Below are 16093 nucleotides of genomic sequence, written 5' to 3'. Positions count from 1 at the left end.
CTCAGTGCTGCATGACGCCCAATCAGGATTCCGGTCAAATCACAGCACAGAAACAGTACTAATTACCCTCATGACCAAATTTAAACAAATGATTGCAACCGGCACCAACATACTCCTCTTACAATTCGACATGTCAAGCGCCTTTGATATGGTTGACCATGGAATCCTATTACACATACTTGAATATTTTGGCATTGGAGGCAATGTCCTAAACTGGTTCAAGGGGTTCTTAACCTTACGATCATATCAGGTCACATCAAATTCAAATACGTCTGCTGCATGGACACCTGAATGTGGAGTGCCACAGGGATCCCCCCCCACTCGCCAACTATTTTCAACCTAATGATGATCCCCTTGGCAAAACTTCTATCAAACAATAACCTTAACCCATACATATATGCCGATGATGTAACGATATATACAGTGGGGGAAATAAGTATTTGATCCCTTGCTGATTTTGTAAGTTTGCCCACTGACAAAGACATGAGCAGCCCATAATTGAAGGGTAGGTTATTGGTAACAGTGAGAGATAGCACATCACAAATTAAATCCGGAAAATCACATTGTGGAAAGTATATGAATTTATTTGCATTCTGCAGAGGGAAATAAGTATTTAATCCCTCTGGCAAACAAGACCTAATACTTGGTGGCAAAACCCTTGTTGGCAAGCACAGCGGTCAGACGTCTTCTGTAGTTGATGATGAGGTTTGCACACGTCAGGAGGAATTTTGGTCCACTCCTCTTTGCAGATCATCTCTAAATCATTAAGAGTTCTGGGCTGTCGCTTGGCAACTCGCAGCTTCAGCTCCCTCCATAAGTTTTCAATGGGATTAAGGTCTTGTGACTGGCTAGGCCACTCCATGACCCTAATGTGCTGCTTCCTGAGCCACTCCTTTGTTGCCTTGGCTGTATGTTTTGGGTCATTGTCGTGCTGGAAGACCCAGCCACGACCCATTTTTAAGGCCCTGGCGGAGGGAAGGAGGTTGTCACTCAGAATTGTACGGTACATGGCCCCATCCATTCTCCCATTGATGCGGTGAAGTAGTCCTGTGCCCTTAGCAGAGAAACACCCCCAAACATAACATTTCCACCTCCATGCTTGACAGTGGGGACGGTGTTCTTTGGGTCATAGGCAGCATTTCTCTTCCTCCAAACACGGCGAGTTGAGTTCATGCCAAAGAGCTCAATTTTTGTCTCATCTGACCACAGCACCTTCTCCCAATCACTCTCGGCATCATCCAGGTGTTCACTGGCAAACTTCAGACGGGCCGTCACATGTGCCTTCCGGAGCAGGGGGACCTTGCGGGCACTGCAGGATTGCAATCCGTTATGTTGTAATGTGTTACCAATGGTTTTCGTGGTGACAGTGGTCCCAGCTGCCTTGAGATCATTGACAAGTTCCCCCCTTGTAGTTGTAGGCTGATTTCTAACCTTCCTCATGATCAAGGATACCCCACGAGGTGAGATTTTGCGTGGAGCCCCAGACCTTTGTCGATTGACAGTCATTTTGTACTTCTTCCATTTTCTTACTATGGCACCAACAGTTGTCTCCTTCTCGCCCAGCGTCTTACTGATGGTTTTGTAGCCCATTCCAGCCTTGTGCAGGTGTATGATCTTGTCCCTGACATCCTTAGACAGCTCCTTGCTCTTGGCCATTTTGTAGAGGTTAGAGTCTGACTGATTCACTGAGTCTGTGGACAGGTGTCTTTCATACAGGTGACCATTGCCGACAGCTGTCTGTCATGCAGGTAACGAGTTGATTTGGAGCATCTACCTGGTCTGTAGGGGCCAGATCTCTTACTGGTTGGTGGGGGATCAAATACTTATTTCCCTCTGCAGAATGCAAATAAATTCATATACTTTCCACAATGTGATTTTCCGGATTTAATTTGTGATGTGCTATCTCTCACTGTTACCAATAACCTACCCTTCAATTATGGGCTGCTCATGTCTTTGTCAGTGGGCAAACTTACAAAATCAGCAAGGGATCAAATACTTATTTCCCCCACTGTATTCCTTTCAAACAAGACATCAATGAAATCTCCAACGAAATCAACCAAAGTCTACACATCATGAACACCTGGGCAGATGCATTCCGACTGAAACTGAACGCAGAAAAAACTCAATGCCTCATACTTACCTCCCAATACAACATGAAAAAATTTACCGCTATTAACACACCTAAACTAAATCTGCCAATCTCAGAAACTCTAAAAATCCTTGGAGTCACCATTGACCGCCACCTAACACTTGAGACTCACGTGAACAACACAACCAAAAAGATGTTCTACTCCATGTGGAAACTGAAAAGAATTAAACCATTCTTTCCGAGATCTGTCTTCCGCAGCCTAGTGCAATCACTCGTACTCAGTAATCTAGACTACTGCAACTCGCTATACGCAGGCTGCAAAGAACAAATACTGAGGAAACTTCAAACAGCCCAGAACACAGCAGCCAGACTCATCTTCGGAAAACCAAAATACGAAGTGCAAAACCTTTTCGTGAGAAATTACACTGGCTCCCACTCAAGGAACGTATCACCTTTAAAGTATGCGCCTTAGTGCACAAAATCATTCACGGTGAAGCCCCTGAATACATGTCTGAGTCAATAGACCTGCCACCCAGAAATGCTAAAAAATCATCCCGAACGTTCCTCAATCTCCACTTCCCTAAGTGCAAAGGCATAAAATACAAAGTAATGCACGCCTCAACCTTCTCTTATATAAGCACGCAATTCTGGAATACATTACCACGCAACCTGAAAACGATCTACGAACTAACCAACTTCCGCAAACTATTGAAAACTCATCTCTTTGAGAAATCTACAGCAAGGCTCAAAACACATGAAGTCCATACACATCAATAGAAATGCACCAATACACTTCTCCTAAATTTCTCTTCCCATACTTTCACCACACTTAATAATTTACCCACAGACAAAACTGTGACACCCTAACGTTCTCTGGCTATTGTTCTATCGTCCTATCATTCCCCATTGCTACATTCTATTGTTATATCCCCCAATGATATTATGAACTGACTGTCTACCCTAAACCCTCACAATGTAACCCATAATCGTATTGTAACAAATTGTACTTCCATCAATCACAATGTATTGTAAGCCACACTGAACCCGCAAATAGGTGGGAAAATGTGGGATACAAATGCAATAAATAAATACTACTCGCAGACTTGAGGCCAACTGGTGACTTCCGAAATTCCGATCCCTAACAATTGCTTAATTCTCCTCGATCTTACCCTCAGAACATTAATCTTATTAAGATTAATCTTTAAAAAAATGCCTGGACATCCAAACGTCCATAAAAACTGCATTCATCAGCATTTTCACATCATTAAAATCCGATAAAATAGGAAAAATCAAAACAATATCATCCGCATAGGAAAATTATTCCAATACTCTCCTTCTACGCAGAATCAAATCCAGTTCACTCACATATACATTAAAAAGAATCGTGGAGAAAGGTGAAACCTGGGGCGTCAGTGGAAACAAATCCTAAACCCGCCTAAATCCTGGAGCAATTCAACCGCATGAAAGATACAGAGAGCAAAACTTTAACTAACTTTGAAGGGACCACCACATCAGCTATGGAAGAAAGAACAAACAAAATATGTGTGCAATGACATACCTGTGCATACCAGGAAACCAGAAAGAAGGAACAGTGGGAAGCTCCCGCTATATCAGAATTAAAAGATATCGGACATAATAACTCCGGAACCAGAACCACTGTAGACATCAGCCGGAGCCTGACAAAAGTCCCAAGCTAACAAGAAAACCTCGCTCCGCCCCTCTAGATAAAACTATACCCATTCTTGTTTTTGTTGAGGTTGCATCATGGATACTTACCAGCCGCGCGCGGGCAAACCCTATGTGTCACCGAAGCGACGGGGACACTCGCACGTCTCGCCGTTTAAAGCGCACCACCAACGATTCGTTGTTGGAATAATAAACGAAACTTCAAACTTCTCAAACCCAGTCCCCGCCCCCGTCTCTGTGCGCCACAAACCTACGACAGCTAAGCTGTCGAATCGCATGCGCACTACGACAATCGCATGCGCCGTCAAGCGCTTAGCACAATCTGAAGGCGCTTATTATTACAGTGCATGGAGTTATGGGGTGCGCTTACTAATGACGTCATTATTAAATCAACCAACAAAAATAACATGAAACAATTTTTACGGTACGATTGTTCTGTTTCGGGATTGTAGAAGATCCGAGCGAAGGCGCGCTGATTTCGTTTTGCTATCTGGGGGTTGTCTCAGCTTTGTAGCTGTAATTGGGGGCCGAAGTTAGCGCCGGCGGGAAGTTTAAACACTGTGAGCGAGGTGTCTTGGAGTTTTCTGTTTATAGGTGTAGCTTTGTTTATTATTGGAGCTCCAGTGAATCTTGTTGGCGAAGCGGCAGGTGTTGTTCCCGTATCGGGTGAACTCTTCTGGACTATTGAAATCGAAAGATCTCTTGTGTTCTGAGGTTTGTGCAGACTCTGTGATATAACTCGAAAGTAACTCTTTTGGTGCAAGAATGCATTATATATTTAAACACAATTATAACACATTTCTCTGCTTCTCCCAGCTCCCGGGGATTGGGGACGGGTAGCCATATTTTAAAGGGGGGGGGGGGGGGGATAGTGGTGTGCTGGTAAATTGTTAACGACAGGCTCTCTCTCTGGGTATAGCCAGCCTTTTAATTTGGGGCTGGCTTTTTAAATTGCAGGGCTGGCTATACCTGGGGAGGGTGGTCAATGCGTTACTTTCTCCAGGAAAAAACAAAGATTTTAAATGCTCTGTTTCAAATCTAATTCATGTTTAATGTGGGATAAAATGCCAAAGATAAGTAAATAAATAAATAGAAACAATGAATATTGAGCATCTGCTTCTCATAACATGATGTCTGTTTTAGTGGCCTTTTACCATTATCAGGAGAAAAAAAATCTCTGCATGAATATAACATGTGCTAGGGTGGCCCTATAACCAGCCCGTCCAAATGACACAGTAATTACGATTTATAACAAATTGCTACTCTATTTATGAAAAGTTATTCCATTATTACACTTCCTCTGTGTACATCCATATGCACAAACCGGCATGTTTGAAAATATAAGTGAGATTAAATACAAATTCAACCATTTTTTTATAGTATCCTCCCCACCCACCTACCTAACTATTCCAGATCTCCCTGCTTGCCCAGACCCCTAAGCCGCAAGGTCCCGGCACATAACTGAACTGAAGCCACCTTGGTGTTCTAGTGAATTCTTCGGGGCAGGAAAGATCCTCAGTCTTTCCTGCCCACTGCTGCATCTTCTTTAAAATGGTTGCCAAGACTTCAGCGGAAGTCTTGGCACTACTTTTAAAGAGCAATGCGGCTGCAGGAGGGTCAGCACCGGCAGCGGGCAGGAAAGACTGAAGGTCTTTCCTACCCAAAAGAATCCACTAGACCACCAGGGTGGCTGCCTTCAGGTATGTGCCAGGACCATGCGGCTTAGGGGAGGGAGAGCCCTGCCTGAACAACCAGCTTGCAAAATGTTTAAAAAGTTAACAACTGGCTCGCAAGCCGGCTCTAGCACACCACTGGGGGGGGGTGTTGTATCCAAAAGGAAGGCAAGTAGTAGCCCAATTCACCTGAGGAAAAGGGGGTCCTATGCTCAAAGGTAGCCAAATCTTAAAAATGATCAAATGTAAAGACAAATATCTATATATTTATATCTACTCATTCCTCCCTTTCTTTATATGTATGACATTTCCCATAATTATTTTTGTTTCTGGAGTATTAAAATATACACATTTCTGAAAACATGCTGAAAATGTGCTAGCTAGAGCTGTACCGAATATTTGTATTCTATTTGGCCCCCAAATACATTATTCGTATTCATCTGAATAGTGATTTAAATTTGAATCACTTCTCTACTGTTTCTAAATCTGCTGGAATAAACACTTGATGTCTGATTTCTTGTTGCTTCTTTTATTTCTTGCATTTGTTGTTTGTTATGTTAAAGCTCAATACCCATTATTAGTATTTGGCTGAATATTTTGCCTTCCTTCATAGGGAAACCATTCCACCCCTTTGTCATTTTGGTTGCTTTTCTATATTTTTACTATATCCTTTTTAAAATAGGACAACTGGATTTGTAACTGCACACAGCAGTGACTAAAGGAGGTTAGCATGCACAGGTTAAGGATGTCAGGTAGGCCCAAAATTAATCCAACCTGTGTGAAGAATTGTTTTTCTTACACAATGAGGAAATAGATTAGCCCAACTGGGTGTGAAATAGCCCAGTCTGGCAACACCGATGGCAGAGAGATCTCTGGAAATAAGTAAAAGCTGGATCCACTAGATCTAATGCATTCCACCTTAAGATCTGGCTTTTACCCATCTTTACCAGAGCTGACAGCTCATTTAATGCATTGTGCATCGGGTCTGGAGGATCCAGCTTTACCAACATGAGGAAAACCTGGATCCTCTGGATTTCTCTGGAAGTTGCAGGTTCAGCAGCTTTGTCAAGCTCTGCTAAGATGGGTAAAAGCCAGATATTTTAAGGCAGTGAAAGTAAATTTTGAAAAATAAAATAGTCTACAAGTGGTCAGTGAAGCTGGTCTTTTTATTGCGTTGCATAAGGTATCTTGTTAATAAGGCAGAGGTGTTGCCAGACATGATATTTTGGGTGGGCCTGAGCCCAAAGTGGGTGGGTACACAGTTCCCCACCCCAGAACCTGCAGCAGTGCCCCCCCCCCCCCTCCCGCAAACAGATAAATACCTGAGCTGGTAGGGATCCACGAACTCAGCCTACTGAAAGAGGTCTTCTGGTGGGCAAAACAGCTTATTCTCCTGCTTACTGCAGCCAGTGGCATTGTTCACATTCTGCTGCTGTGTCGGCCTCTCCCCTCTTATACATGCTTAGTTTTTGTGCAAAGTGCTGCTGGCTGCCGCAAGTAGGAGAATGAGCTGTTCTGGCCGCTGAAGGACCTCTTCTAGCTAGCTAGCCTTGGAGATCCTCGTGAGCTATAACAAAGGTGCCATAAGTTTGGGTGGGCCTAGGCCCTCTCGGACCCACCCAGGGCTATGCCACTGTAACAAGGTAGGAGACAAGCAGAAACATCTCTCAGCTTCTAAGCTTCCCCATATCTAGTAGTGCAAACAGTTACATTTATAGTTCTGAAATCTAGATGAGGTAGTTAATCTAGTGGTTCCCAAACCTGGTCCTGGAGGCACCCCAGCCAATCAGGTTGTCTGGATACCAACAATGAATACTCATGAGAGAGATTTGTATACATTACCTCCACTGCATACAAATCTCTCTCATGAATAATCATGGTTTAAAATACTTCCTTATGGCTCTGAGTTTCCTTCAAAAGATAAAACGATTTCTTTGCTACAATTTGGCTATAATAATGCATGGATCTCTGCTCAAAGTATAGCAATGCGCAGACTCTCATGACTGTGTGTTTCTGGCTTGGAACACTCTGATCAGCAGCGGTTGGCAGATGCCCCTTGCCATTGGGATAACCTTTTTGGAGAGAAATTGAAGAGGTCACTGACCAAATCAAGAAGCATACTGATACAATTTCCTCTCTGTCCTGCTGGGTGCCTTCTGCATCTACCTCCTCAGCTAGGAGGATTTTTGACAAGCCAAGGAGCGGTTCCTAACACTATTGTAGGCGTAGGTACAATCCTTCGGCTTGCCAGCCTACTCAGGCTTAGCCCCAGCGTGCACTTTCATGTCAATAGCGTGCGCCTAAGGACCCTGCTGCTCCTCAGGCAAAGCAAGAGACGAGCTTTTGAAGGGCTCCAGCAGAGCTTAGCTGCAGTAAAAGTGTCCGTCCTGGATGACTTGCTGGTCAGGAGGAGGCTAAAATTTTTTTTACCAAATGTTGCCACTTATAACCTCTGAACGGTGGGTTCTTCAAATAGTTCATCTTGGATATGACCTCAGTTGGTAACTCAAACCTCCAAATTGCCCACTGAGAGCTCATTCATTCAGCTCTCAGCACAGGCAGGTACTTGCAAAGGAATTCTCCGCCTTTCTAAAGGCCCATGTGGTCGAACCATTCCACCGGGGAAAGATGGGCAAGGATTCTATTCCAGGTACTTCCTTGTACAGAAGAAGACATGGGGTATGCGTCCCATTCTAGATTTAAGGGCCCTGAACAAGTTTCTAGTCTGAGAAAAGTTAAGGATGGTTTCCCTGGACACCCTTCTCCCAATGATTCAGAAAACAATTGGCTATGCTCTCTGAACTTAAAGGATGCATATACTCGCATCCCAATACATTCTGTCCACTGGAAGTATGTTCAGTTTCAGCTAGGAACACATCACTCAGTATCGCGTGTTGCCTTTTGGCCTTGTGTCAGCTCCTAGGTTCTTCACCAAATGTCTAACAGTAGTTGCAGCATCGCTACTCAGACTAGGAGTCCATGTGTTTCGTCTCGATGATTGGCTGGTGAAGAGCACCTCAGAGGACGGTGCTCAGGAGTCATTTGAAACTACCCAAGTCCCATCTCCACCGTGTCCAAAGATTGGAGTTCATAGGAGCCCTGCTCAACACACGGAGGGTTCGAGCCTACCTCCCGGAGACGAGAGAGGACAATCTTGTTTCACTGGCATCCAAGGTCCGTGCCTCTTAGCAGGTCACAGCTCGGCAGATGTTCAGATTGTTGGGCCACATGGCTTCCACAGAGTATGTTACACCCATGAAACGTCTTCACCTGAGACCATCTTAATGGACCCTGGCGTATGAGTGGTATCAATCCACAGGAAGGCTAAAATATGTCATCCAAGTGTTTCCAGAGCTTGTACTCTCTCTTCCGTGGTGGACAATTCAGTCCAATTTGACTCTGGGACTTCCATTCCAAATTCCTCAGCCACAAAAAGTGCTGACAACAGATTCATCTTTCCTGGGATGAGGAGCTCATGTAGATGGGCTTCACATGCAAGGTGTTTGGTCAGCCCAGGAAACGAATCTTCAGATCAACCTTCTGGAGCTTCGGGCTTTCAGAGATTGGCTATCTCATCAAATTGTTCTCATCAAGACAGACAATCAGGATACAATGTATTACACCAACAAGCAGGGGGGCACTGGATCACGCCCTCTGTGTCAGAAGGCTGTCCAGGTGTGGCATTGGGCTTGCGAACATGGCATGTTCCTTTGAGCCACTTATCTAGCGGGCGCAAACAATACCCTGGCCGATAGGCTGAGCAGGATAATGCAGCTGGATGAGTGGTCTCTCAGTTTGGGCATAGCCCACAAGATGATCTGAGTGTGGGGAACCCTCTTGATGGATCTTTTTGACATTCGGATCAACCACAAGGTCCCTCAGTTCTGTTCCAGGATTCAGACCCACGACAGGCTAGCATCAGATGTGTTCCCCCTCAGGTGGGGAACGGGTCTTCTGTATGTGTATCCTCCAATACCTCTAGTGGGAAAGATGTTTTTGAAACTCAAGACTCTGTACTAGCCCTATGGTTCCCTCTTCTGGCATTATCCTCTGCAAAAACGTGGAGATTGAGCTGTTTTCATGCTCTCATCACACAGGATGAGAGATCGCTTCTGCATGCCTACCTCCAGTCTCTGGCTCTCACAGCTTAAATGTTGAGAGCCTAGAATTTGCTTCCTTTGGTCTTTCGGAGGGTGTCTTCCAAGTCTTGCTGGCTTCCAGGAAAGATTCTGCTAAGAGGTGTTACTCTTTTAAATGGAGGAGGTTTACCATCTAGTGTGAGAGCAAGGCCCTAGATCCCCTTTTTTGCCCTACACAAACCCTGCTTGAATGCTTTCTACACTTGTCAGAGTCTGGTCTGAAGACCAACTCTATAAGGATTCACCTTAGTGCAATTACTGCTTAACATCTGTCTTTCTTCTGTGTTTGTACAGCGCTGCGTACACTTTGTAGCGCTCTAGAAATGTTAAATAGTAGTAGTATAGAAAGTAAACCCCTCTCTGGTCAGCCTCTATGTGTTCGATTTATGAGAGGTTTGCTTCTGTCAAAGCCCCCCTGTCAAACCTTCACCATTGTCATGGGATCTCAACGTCATTCTCAACAGCTGATGAAAGGACCTTTTGACCCACTGAATTTCTGCCACCTGAAGTACTTGACCCGGAAGGTTATTTTCTTGGTGGCTGTTACTTCAGCTCGTAGGGTCAGTGAGCTTCAGGCCTTAGTAGTGGTTGCACATTATACTAAGTTTCATCACAACAGAGTAGTCCTCCGCATGCACCCAAAGTTCCTGCAGAAGGTGGTGTCAGAGTTCCATCTGAACCAGTCAGTTGTCCTGGCAACATTCTTTCCCCGACCTCATGCCCATCCCGGCAAAAGCAGCTTCCACACCGTGGATTGCAAGAGAGCATTGCCTACTACATGGAGCGGACAAGGCCCCACAAACAGTCCGCCCAGTTTTTTCTTTCTTTTGATCCCAACAGGATGGGGGTCGCTATCAGGAAATACACCATTTCAATTTGGCTGGCAGGTTGCATTCCTTTCACTTATGTCCAGGCTGGGCTGACCTTGGAGGGTCATGTCACGGCTCATAATGTCAGAGCCATGGCCACGTCGGTAGCCCACTTGAGGTCAGCCTCCATTGAAGAAATTTGTAAGGCTGTGACTTGGTCTTCAGTCCACACATTCACATCTCACTACTGACTTAAGCAGTATACCGGATGTGACAGTCAATTTGGGTAATCAGTGTTGCAGAATTTGTTTGAGGTCTAGAATCCAACTCCACTCTCCTAGGCCCGTTTTATTCTGTTCCAGGCTGCACTCTCATTCAGATTGTATATAGTTTCAGGTTAATCTGTGTTATATCCTCTCCGTTGCGAGGCCCAATTGACCACTGTTTATTGTTTTTGCCTAGCATGGATGCTAGGGATTCCCCACTTGTGAGAAGATAGAAGATTGGAGGGTGGCCAATGTAACGCCAGGGGAGATCTGGGAAATTATAGACCTGACGTTGGTGCCGGGGAAAATGGTAGAGGCTATTATTAAAAACAAAATTACAGAGCACATCCGAGGACATGGATTACTGAGACCAAGTCAGCACGGCTTTAGTGTGGGGAAATCTTGCTTGACCAATTTACTTCAATTCTTTGAAGGCGTAAACAAACGTGGACAAAGGGGAGCCGGTTGATATTGTGTATCTGGATTTTCAAAAGGCATTTGACAGGTACCTCATGAAAGGCTACAGAGGAAATTGGAGGGTCATGGGATAGGAGGAAAAGTCCTATTGTGGATTAAAAACTGGTTGAAGGATAGGAAACAGAGAGTGGGGTTAAATGGGCAGTATTCACAATGGAGAAGGGTAGTTAGTGGGGTTCCTCAGGGGTCAGTGCTAGGACCACTGCTTTTTAATATGTTTATAAATGATTTAGAGATGGGAGTAAGCAGCGAGGTAATTTAAATTTGCTGATGAGTGGAGGAGTGGCCTAGTGGTTAGGGTGGTGGACTCTGGTCCTGGGGAACTGAGTTCGATTCCCACTTCAGGCACTGGCAGCTCCTTGTGACTCTGGGCAAGTCACTTAACCCTCCATTGCCCCAGGTACAAATAAGTACCTGTACATGTAAGCCGCATTGAGCCTGCCATGAGTGGCAAAGCGCGGGGTACAAATGTAACTAAAAAAAAAAGTTATTCAAAGTCGTTAACTCATGACAGGATTGTGAAAAATTACAGAAGGACCTTACGAGACTGGGAGACTGGGCGACTAAATGGCAGATGACGTTTAATGTGAACAAGTGCAAGGTGATGCACGTGGGAAAAAAGAACCCAAATTATAGCTACGTCATGCAAGGTTCCACGTTAGGAGTTATGGACCAAGAAAGGGATCTGGGTGTCATCGTTGATAATACACTGAAACCTTCTGCTCAGTGTGCTGCTGCGGCTCGGAAAGCGAATAGAATGTTGGGTATTATTAGGAAAGGTATGGAGAACAGATGTGAGGATGTTATAATGCCGTTGTATCGCTGCATGGTGCGACCGCACCTTGAGTATTGTGTTCAATTCTGGTCGCCGCATCTCAAGAAAGATAAAGTAGAACTGGAAAAGGTGCAGCAAAGGGCGACAAAAATGATAGCGGGGATGGGACGACTTCCCTATGAAGAAAGATTAAGGAGGCTAGGGCTTTTCAGCTTGGAGAAGAGATGGCTGAGGGGAGACATGATAGAGGTATAAAAAAAATGAGTGGAGTGGTACAGGTGGATGTGAAGCGTCTGTTCACGCTTTCCAAAAATACTAGGACTAGGGGGCATGCGATGAAACTACAGTGTAGTAAATTTAAAACAAATCGGAGAAAATTTTTCTTCACCCAACGCATAATTAAACTCTGGAATTCGTTGCCGGAGAACGTAGTGAAGGCGGTTAGCTTGGCAGATTTTAAAAAGGGGTTAGACGGTTTCCTAAAGGACAAGTCCATAGACTGCTACTAAATGGACTTGGGAAAAATCCACAATTACGGGAATAACTTGTATAAAATGTTTGTACGTTTGGGTAGCTTGCCAGGTGCCCTTGACCTGGATTGGCCGCTGTTGGGGACAGGATGCTGGGCTCGATGGACCTTTGGTCTTTTCCCAGTATGGCATTACTTATGTACTTATGCTTGTCCTCAGAGAAAGCGAAGATATTTACCTGTAACAGGTATTTTCCGAGGACAACAGGCCTCATATTCTCACAATCCGTCCTACCTCCCCTTGGAGTTGTCTCCTTGGTTATTTTTACTTTATTTTTGCTTTAGCATTAAATTGAGGAGACTGCGTTCGTGTGACGGGCGGAAGGCTCTCCATAAACCTCTCTTTTTTACTATGGGAAATGCCGGACCCGGTGACGTGGATCTCCATCACCCACTTGTGAGAATATGAAGCCTGTTTTCCTCGAAGAATACCTGCTACAGGTGAGTATCTTCGCTTTATGTCAGCTGACAGCAATACGATCCAGTCTGAGTAAAGAATATTTTCGAGCTATAGCACAATCTATTTTATTACCTTATTTGGATTATTGGCTGTCATACCGGGGTACAAATTATATTATAGTGATAGAGTGGATTGAATTGGAGGAGGGGTAGCATTGTATGTTATGGAGGGCTTTGAATCAAATAGATTGAAAATTCTGCAGGAAACAAAACATATCCTGGAATTGCTATGGATTGAAATTCCATGTATAAAGGGGAAAAGGATAGTTATAGGAGTGTACTACCGTCCACATGACCAGGCTGAACAGACGGATGTAGAAATGTAATCAGAAATTAGGGAGTCTAACAAACTGGGCAACACAATAATAATGGATTTTTTCAATTACCCTGATACTGACTGGGTAAATGTAACATCAGGGTATGCTAGGGATGTAAAATTCCTTGATGAAATCAAGGACTGCTTTATGGAGCCAACAAGAGAAGGAAAATTTTTAGATCTGGTTTTTAGTGGAGCACATGATCTAGTGCAGGAGGTCCTGGGGCTGCTTGATAACAGTGATGATAATATGATCAGATTTTATATCAGCTTTGGAGTAAGTTCAACCAGGAAGTCCAATACGTTAGCATTTAACTTTCAAAAAGGAGATTATGATAAAATGAGAAGAACGGTGAAAAAAAAAACTTAGAGGAGCAGCTGTGAAGGTCAAAAATTTACATCAGGTGTGGATGCTGTTCAGAAATACCATCTTGGAAGCCCAGGCGAAATATATTCCATCTATTAAAAAAGGAGGAAGGAAGACCTAACGACAGCCGGCATTTTTGAAAATTGAGTTGAAGGAAGCTATTAGAGCTAAAAGAAAATCCTTCAGAAAGTGGAAGAAGGATCTGACTAAAAATAATAAGAAACAGCATAAGGAATGGCAAGTCAAATGCAAAGCTCTGATAAGTAAGGCAAAGAGGGACTTTGAAAAAAAGATTGCATTGGAGGCAAAAACGCATAGTGATAACTTTTTTAGATATATTAAAAGCAAGAAGGCGGCAAATGTTTCGGTTGGACCGCTTGATGACCGAGGGGTAAAAGGGGCTCTAAGGGAAGATAAAGCCGTAGTGGAGAGATTAAATGAATTCTTTACTTCGGTCTTCACTGAGGAAGATTTGGGAGAGATACCAGTGTCAGAATTGTTAGTCAAAGTTGATAAGTCAGAGAAAATAAATGACATCTCTATAAATCTAGAGGATGTAATGGCGCAATTTGACAAATTGAAGAGTAGCAAATCTCCTGGACCGTATGGTATTCATCCCAGAGTACTGACAGAATAGAAAAATGAACTTGCAGAACTAATATTATTAGTATGTAATTTATCTTTAAAATCAAGCGTTGTAACCTAAGATTGGAGGGTGGCCAATGTAACACCAATTTTTAAAAAAAGGTTCCAGAGGAGATCTAGGCAAAATGGTAGGGACTATTATAAAGAACAAATTTACAGTGCATATTTAAAAGCATGGATTAATGAGACAAAGCCAACATAGATTTAGTGAAGAGAAATCTTGCCTCACCAATCTATTACTTTTCTTTGAAAGGGTGAACAAGCGTGTATAAAGGTGAGACGGTCGATATTTTGTGTCTGGATTTTGAAAAGACATTTGACAAAGTACCTCATGAAAGACTCCAGAGGAAATTAGAGAGTTATAGGATAGGAGGCAGTATCCTATTGTGGATTAAAATCTGGTTAAAAGATAGAACAGAGAGAGTAGGGTTAAATGGTCAGTATTCTCAGTGGAGAAGGGTAAATAGTGGAGTTCCCCAGGGGTCTGTGCTGGAACCGCTGCTTTTTAACATTTTTATAAATGATGTAGAGATGGGAGTAACTAGTGAGGTAATTAAATTTACTGATGACACAAAAGTTATTCAAAGTTGTTAAATCGCAAGAGGATTATGAAAAATTACAAGAGGACCTTATGAGACTGGGAGTAACCTAGTGGTTAGTGCAGCGGACTTTGATCCTGGGGAACTGGGTTCAATTCCCAGTGCAGCTCTTTGTGACTGTGGGCAAGTCACTTAACCCTCCATTGCCCCAGGTACAAAATAAGTACCTGTATATATGTAAATCGCTTTGAATGTAGTTGCAAAATACCACAGGAAGGCGGTATAGTAAGTCCCATTTCCCTTTCTCTCTAAATGGCAGATGTTGTTTAATGTGAGCAAATGCAAAGTGATGCATGTGGGAAGGAGGAATTAAAGCTACGTTATGGAAGGTTCCATATTAGGAGTCACTGACCAGGAAAGGGATCTAGGTGTCATCGTTGATGATATGTTGAAACCCTCTGCTCACTGTGTGACAGCAGCTAAGAAAGCAAATAGAATGTTAGGTATTATTAGGAAAGGAATGTAAAACAAAAATGAGGATATTATAATGCTTTTGTATCTCTCCATGATGCAACCGTATCTCAAATATTGGTCACTGCATCTCAAAAAAGATATAGTTGAATTAGAAAAGATACGGATAAGGGCGACAAAAATGATAAAGGGGATGAGACAATATCCCTATGAGGTAAGGCTAATGCGGCTAGGGCTTTTGAACTTGAACAAAAGACGGCTGAGGGGAGATGTGATAGAGGTCTATGAAATAATGAGTGGAGTAAAATGAGTGGATGTGAATCATTTTTTTACTTTTTCCAAAAATACTAGGACTAGGGGGCATGCAATGAAGCTACAAAGTAGTAAATTTAAACTCTGGAATTCGTTGTCAGAAAATGCAATAAAAGTAATTAGCTTAGTGGGGTTTAAAAAAGGTTTGGATGGTTTCCTAAATGAAAACACCATAGACCATTGTTAAAATGGACTTGGGGAAAATCCACTGCTTATTCTAAGATAAGCTGCATAAAATGTATCTTGCCAGGTATTTGTGACCTGGATTGGCCACTGTTGGAAACAGGATGTTTGGCTTGATGGACCTTCAGTCTGTCCCAGTATGGCAATACTTATGTATTTATTTATATGGCAGCTTGACTTTAAAGTCTTTGCAGAGATTGCAGTTGCTCTAAAATATGACTGCAAGACTGATTTTAAGAGCTGTTAGATTTGAGAGAGTCACACCTCTTCTGGAAAGATTACATTGGTTACCAGTATACTCTGTATAGTCTTCATAAGTCTGGTGGGTGAAAATGTAGTTTGTCTTTCAAATTACTTG

General features: G+C 43.3%; 2 protein-coding genes across 2 annotated transcripts in view; one reads left to right on the top strand and one right to left on the bottom strand.

Moving 5' to 3' along the window:
- Window positions 1-3989, bottom strand: part of SMC6 (structural maintenance of chromosomes 6) — a 413908-nt gene extending 409919 nt beyond the window's left edge. Inside the window, 1 exon segment of the mRNA XM_030198844.1 lies at window positions 3866-3989. The gene's annotated coding sequence lies outside the window, so the exon portion shown is untranslated.
- A 218-nt stretch (window positions 3990-4207) lies between these two features.
- GEN1 (GEN1 Holliday junction 5' flap endonuclease) overlaps window positions 4208-16093 on the top strand; it is a 113061-nt gene continuing 101175 nt past the window's right edge. The window contains 1 exon segment of the mRNA XM_030198843.1: window positions 4208-4489. The gene's annotated coding sequence lies outside the window, so the exon portion shown is untranslated.

This window comes from Microcaecilia unicolor, chromosome 3, assembly GCF_901765095.1.
Source record: "Microcaecilia unicolor chromosome 3, aMicUni1.1, whole genome shotgun sequence".
Classification (NCBI taxonomy): Eukaryota; Metazoa; Chordata; class Amphibia; order Gymnophiona; family Siphonopidae; genus Microcaecilia; species Microcaecilia unicolor.
Note: the sequence above shows the minus strand (reverse complement) of the source record. Positions and strands in the feature narration are given on the sequence as shown.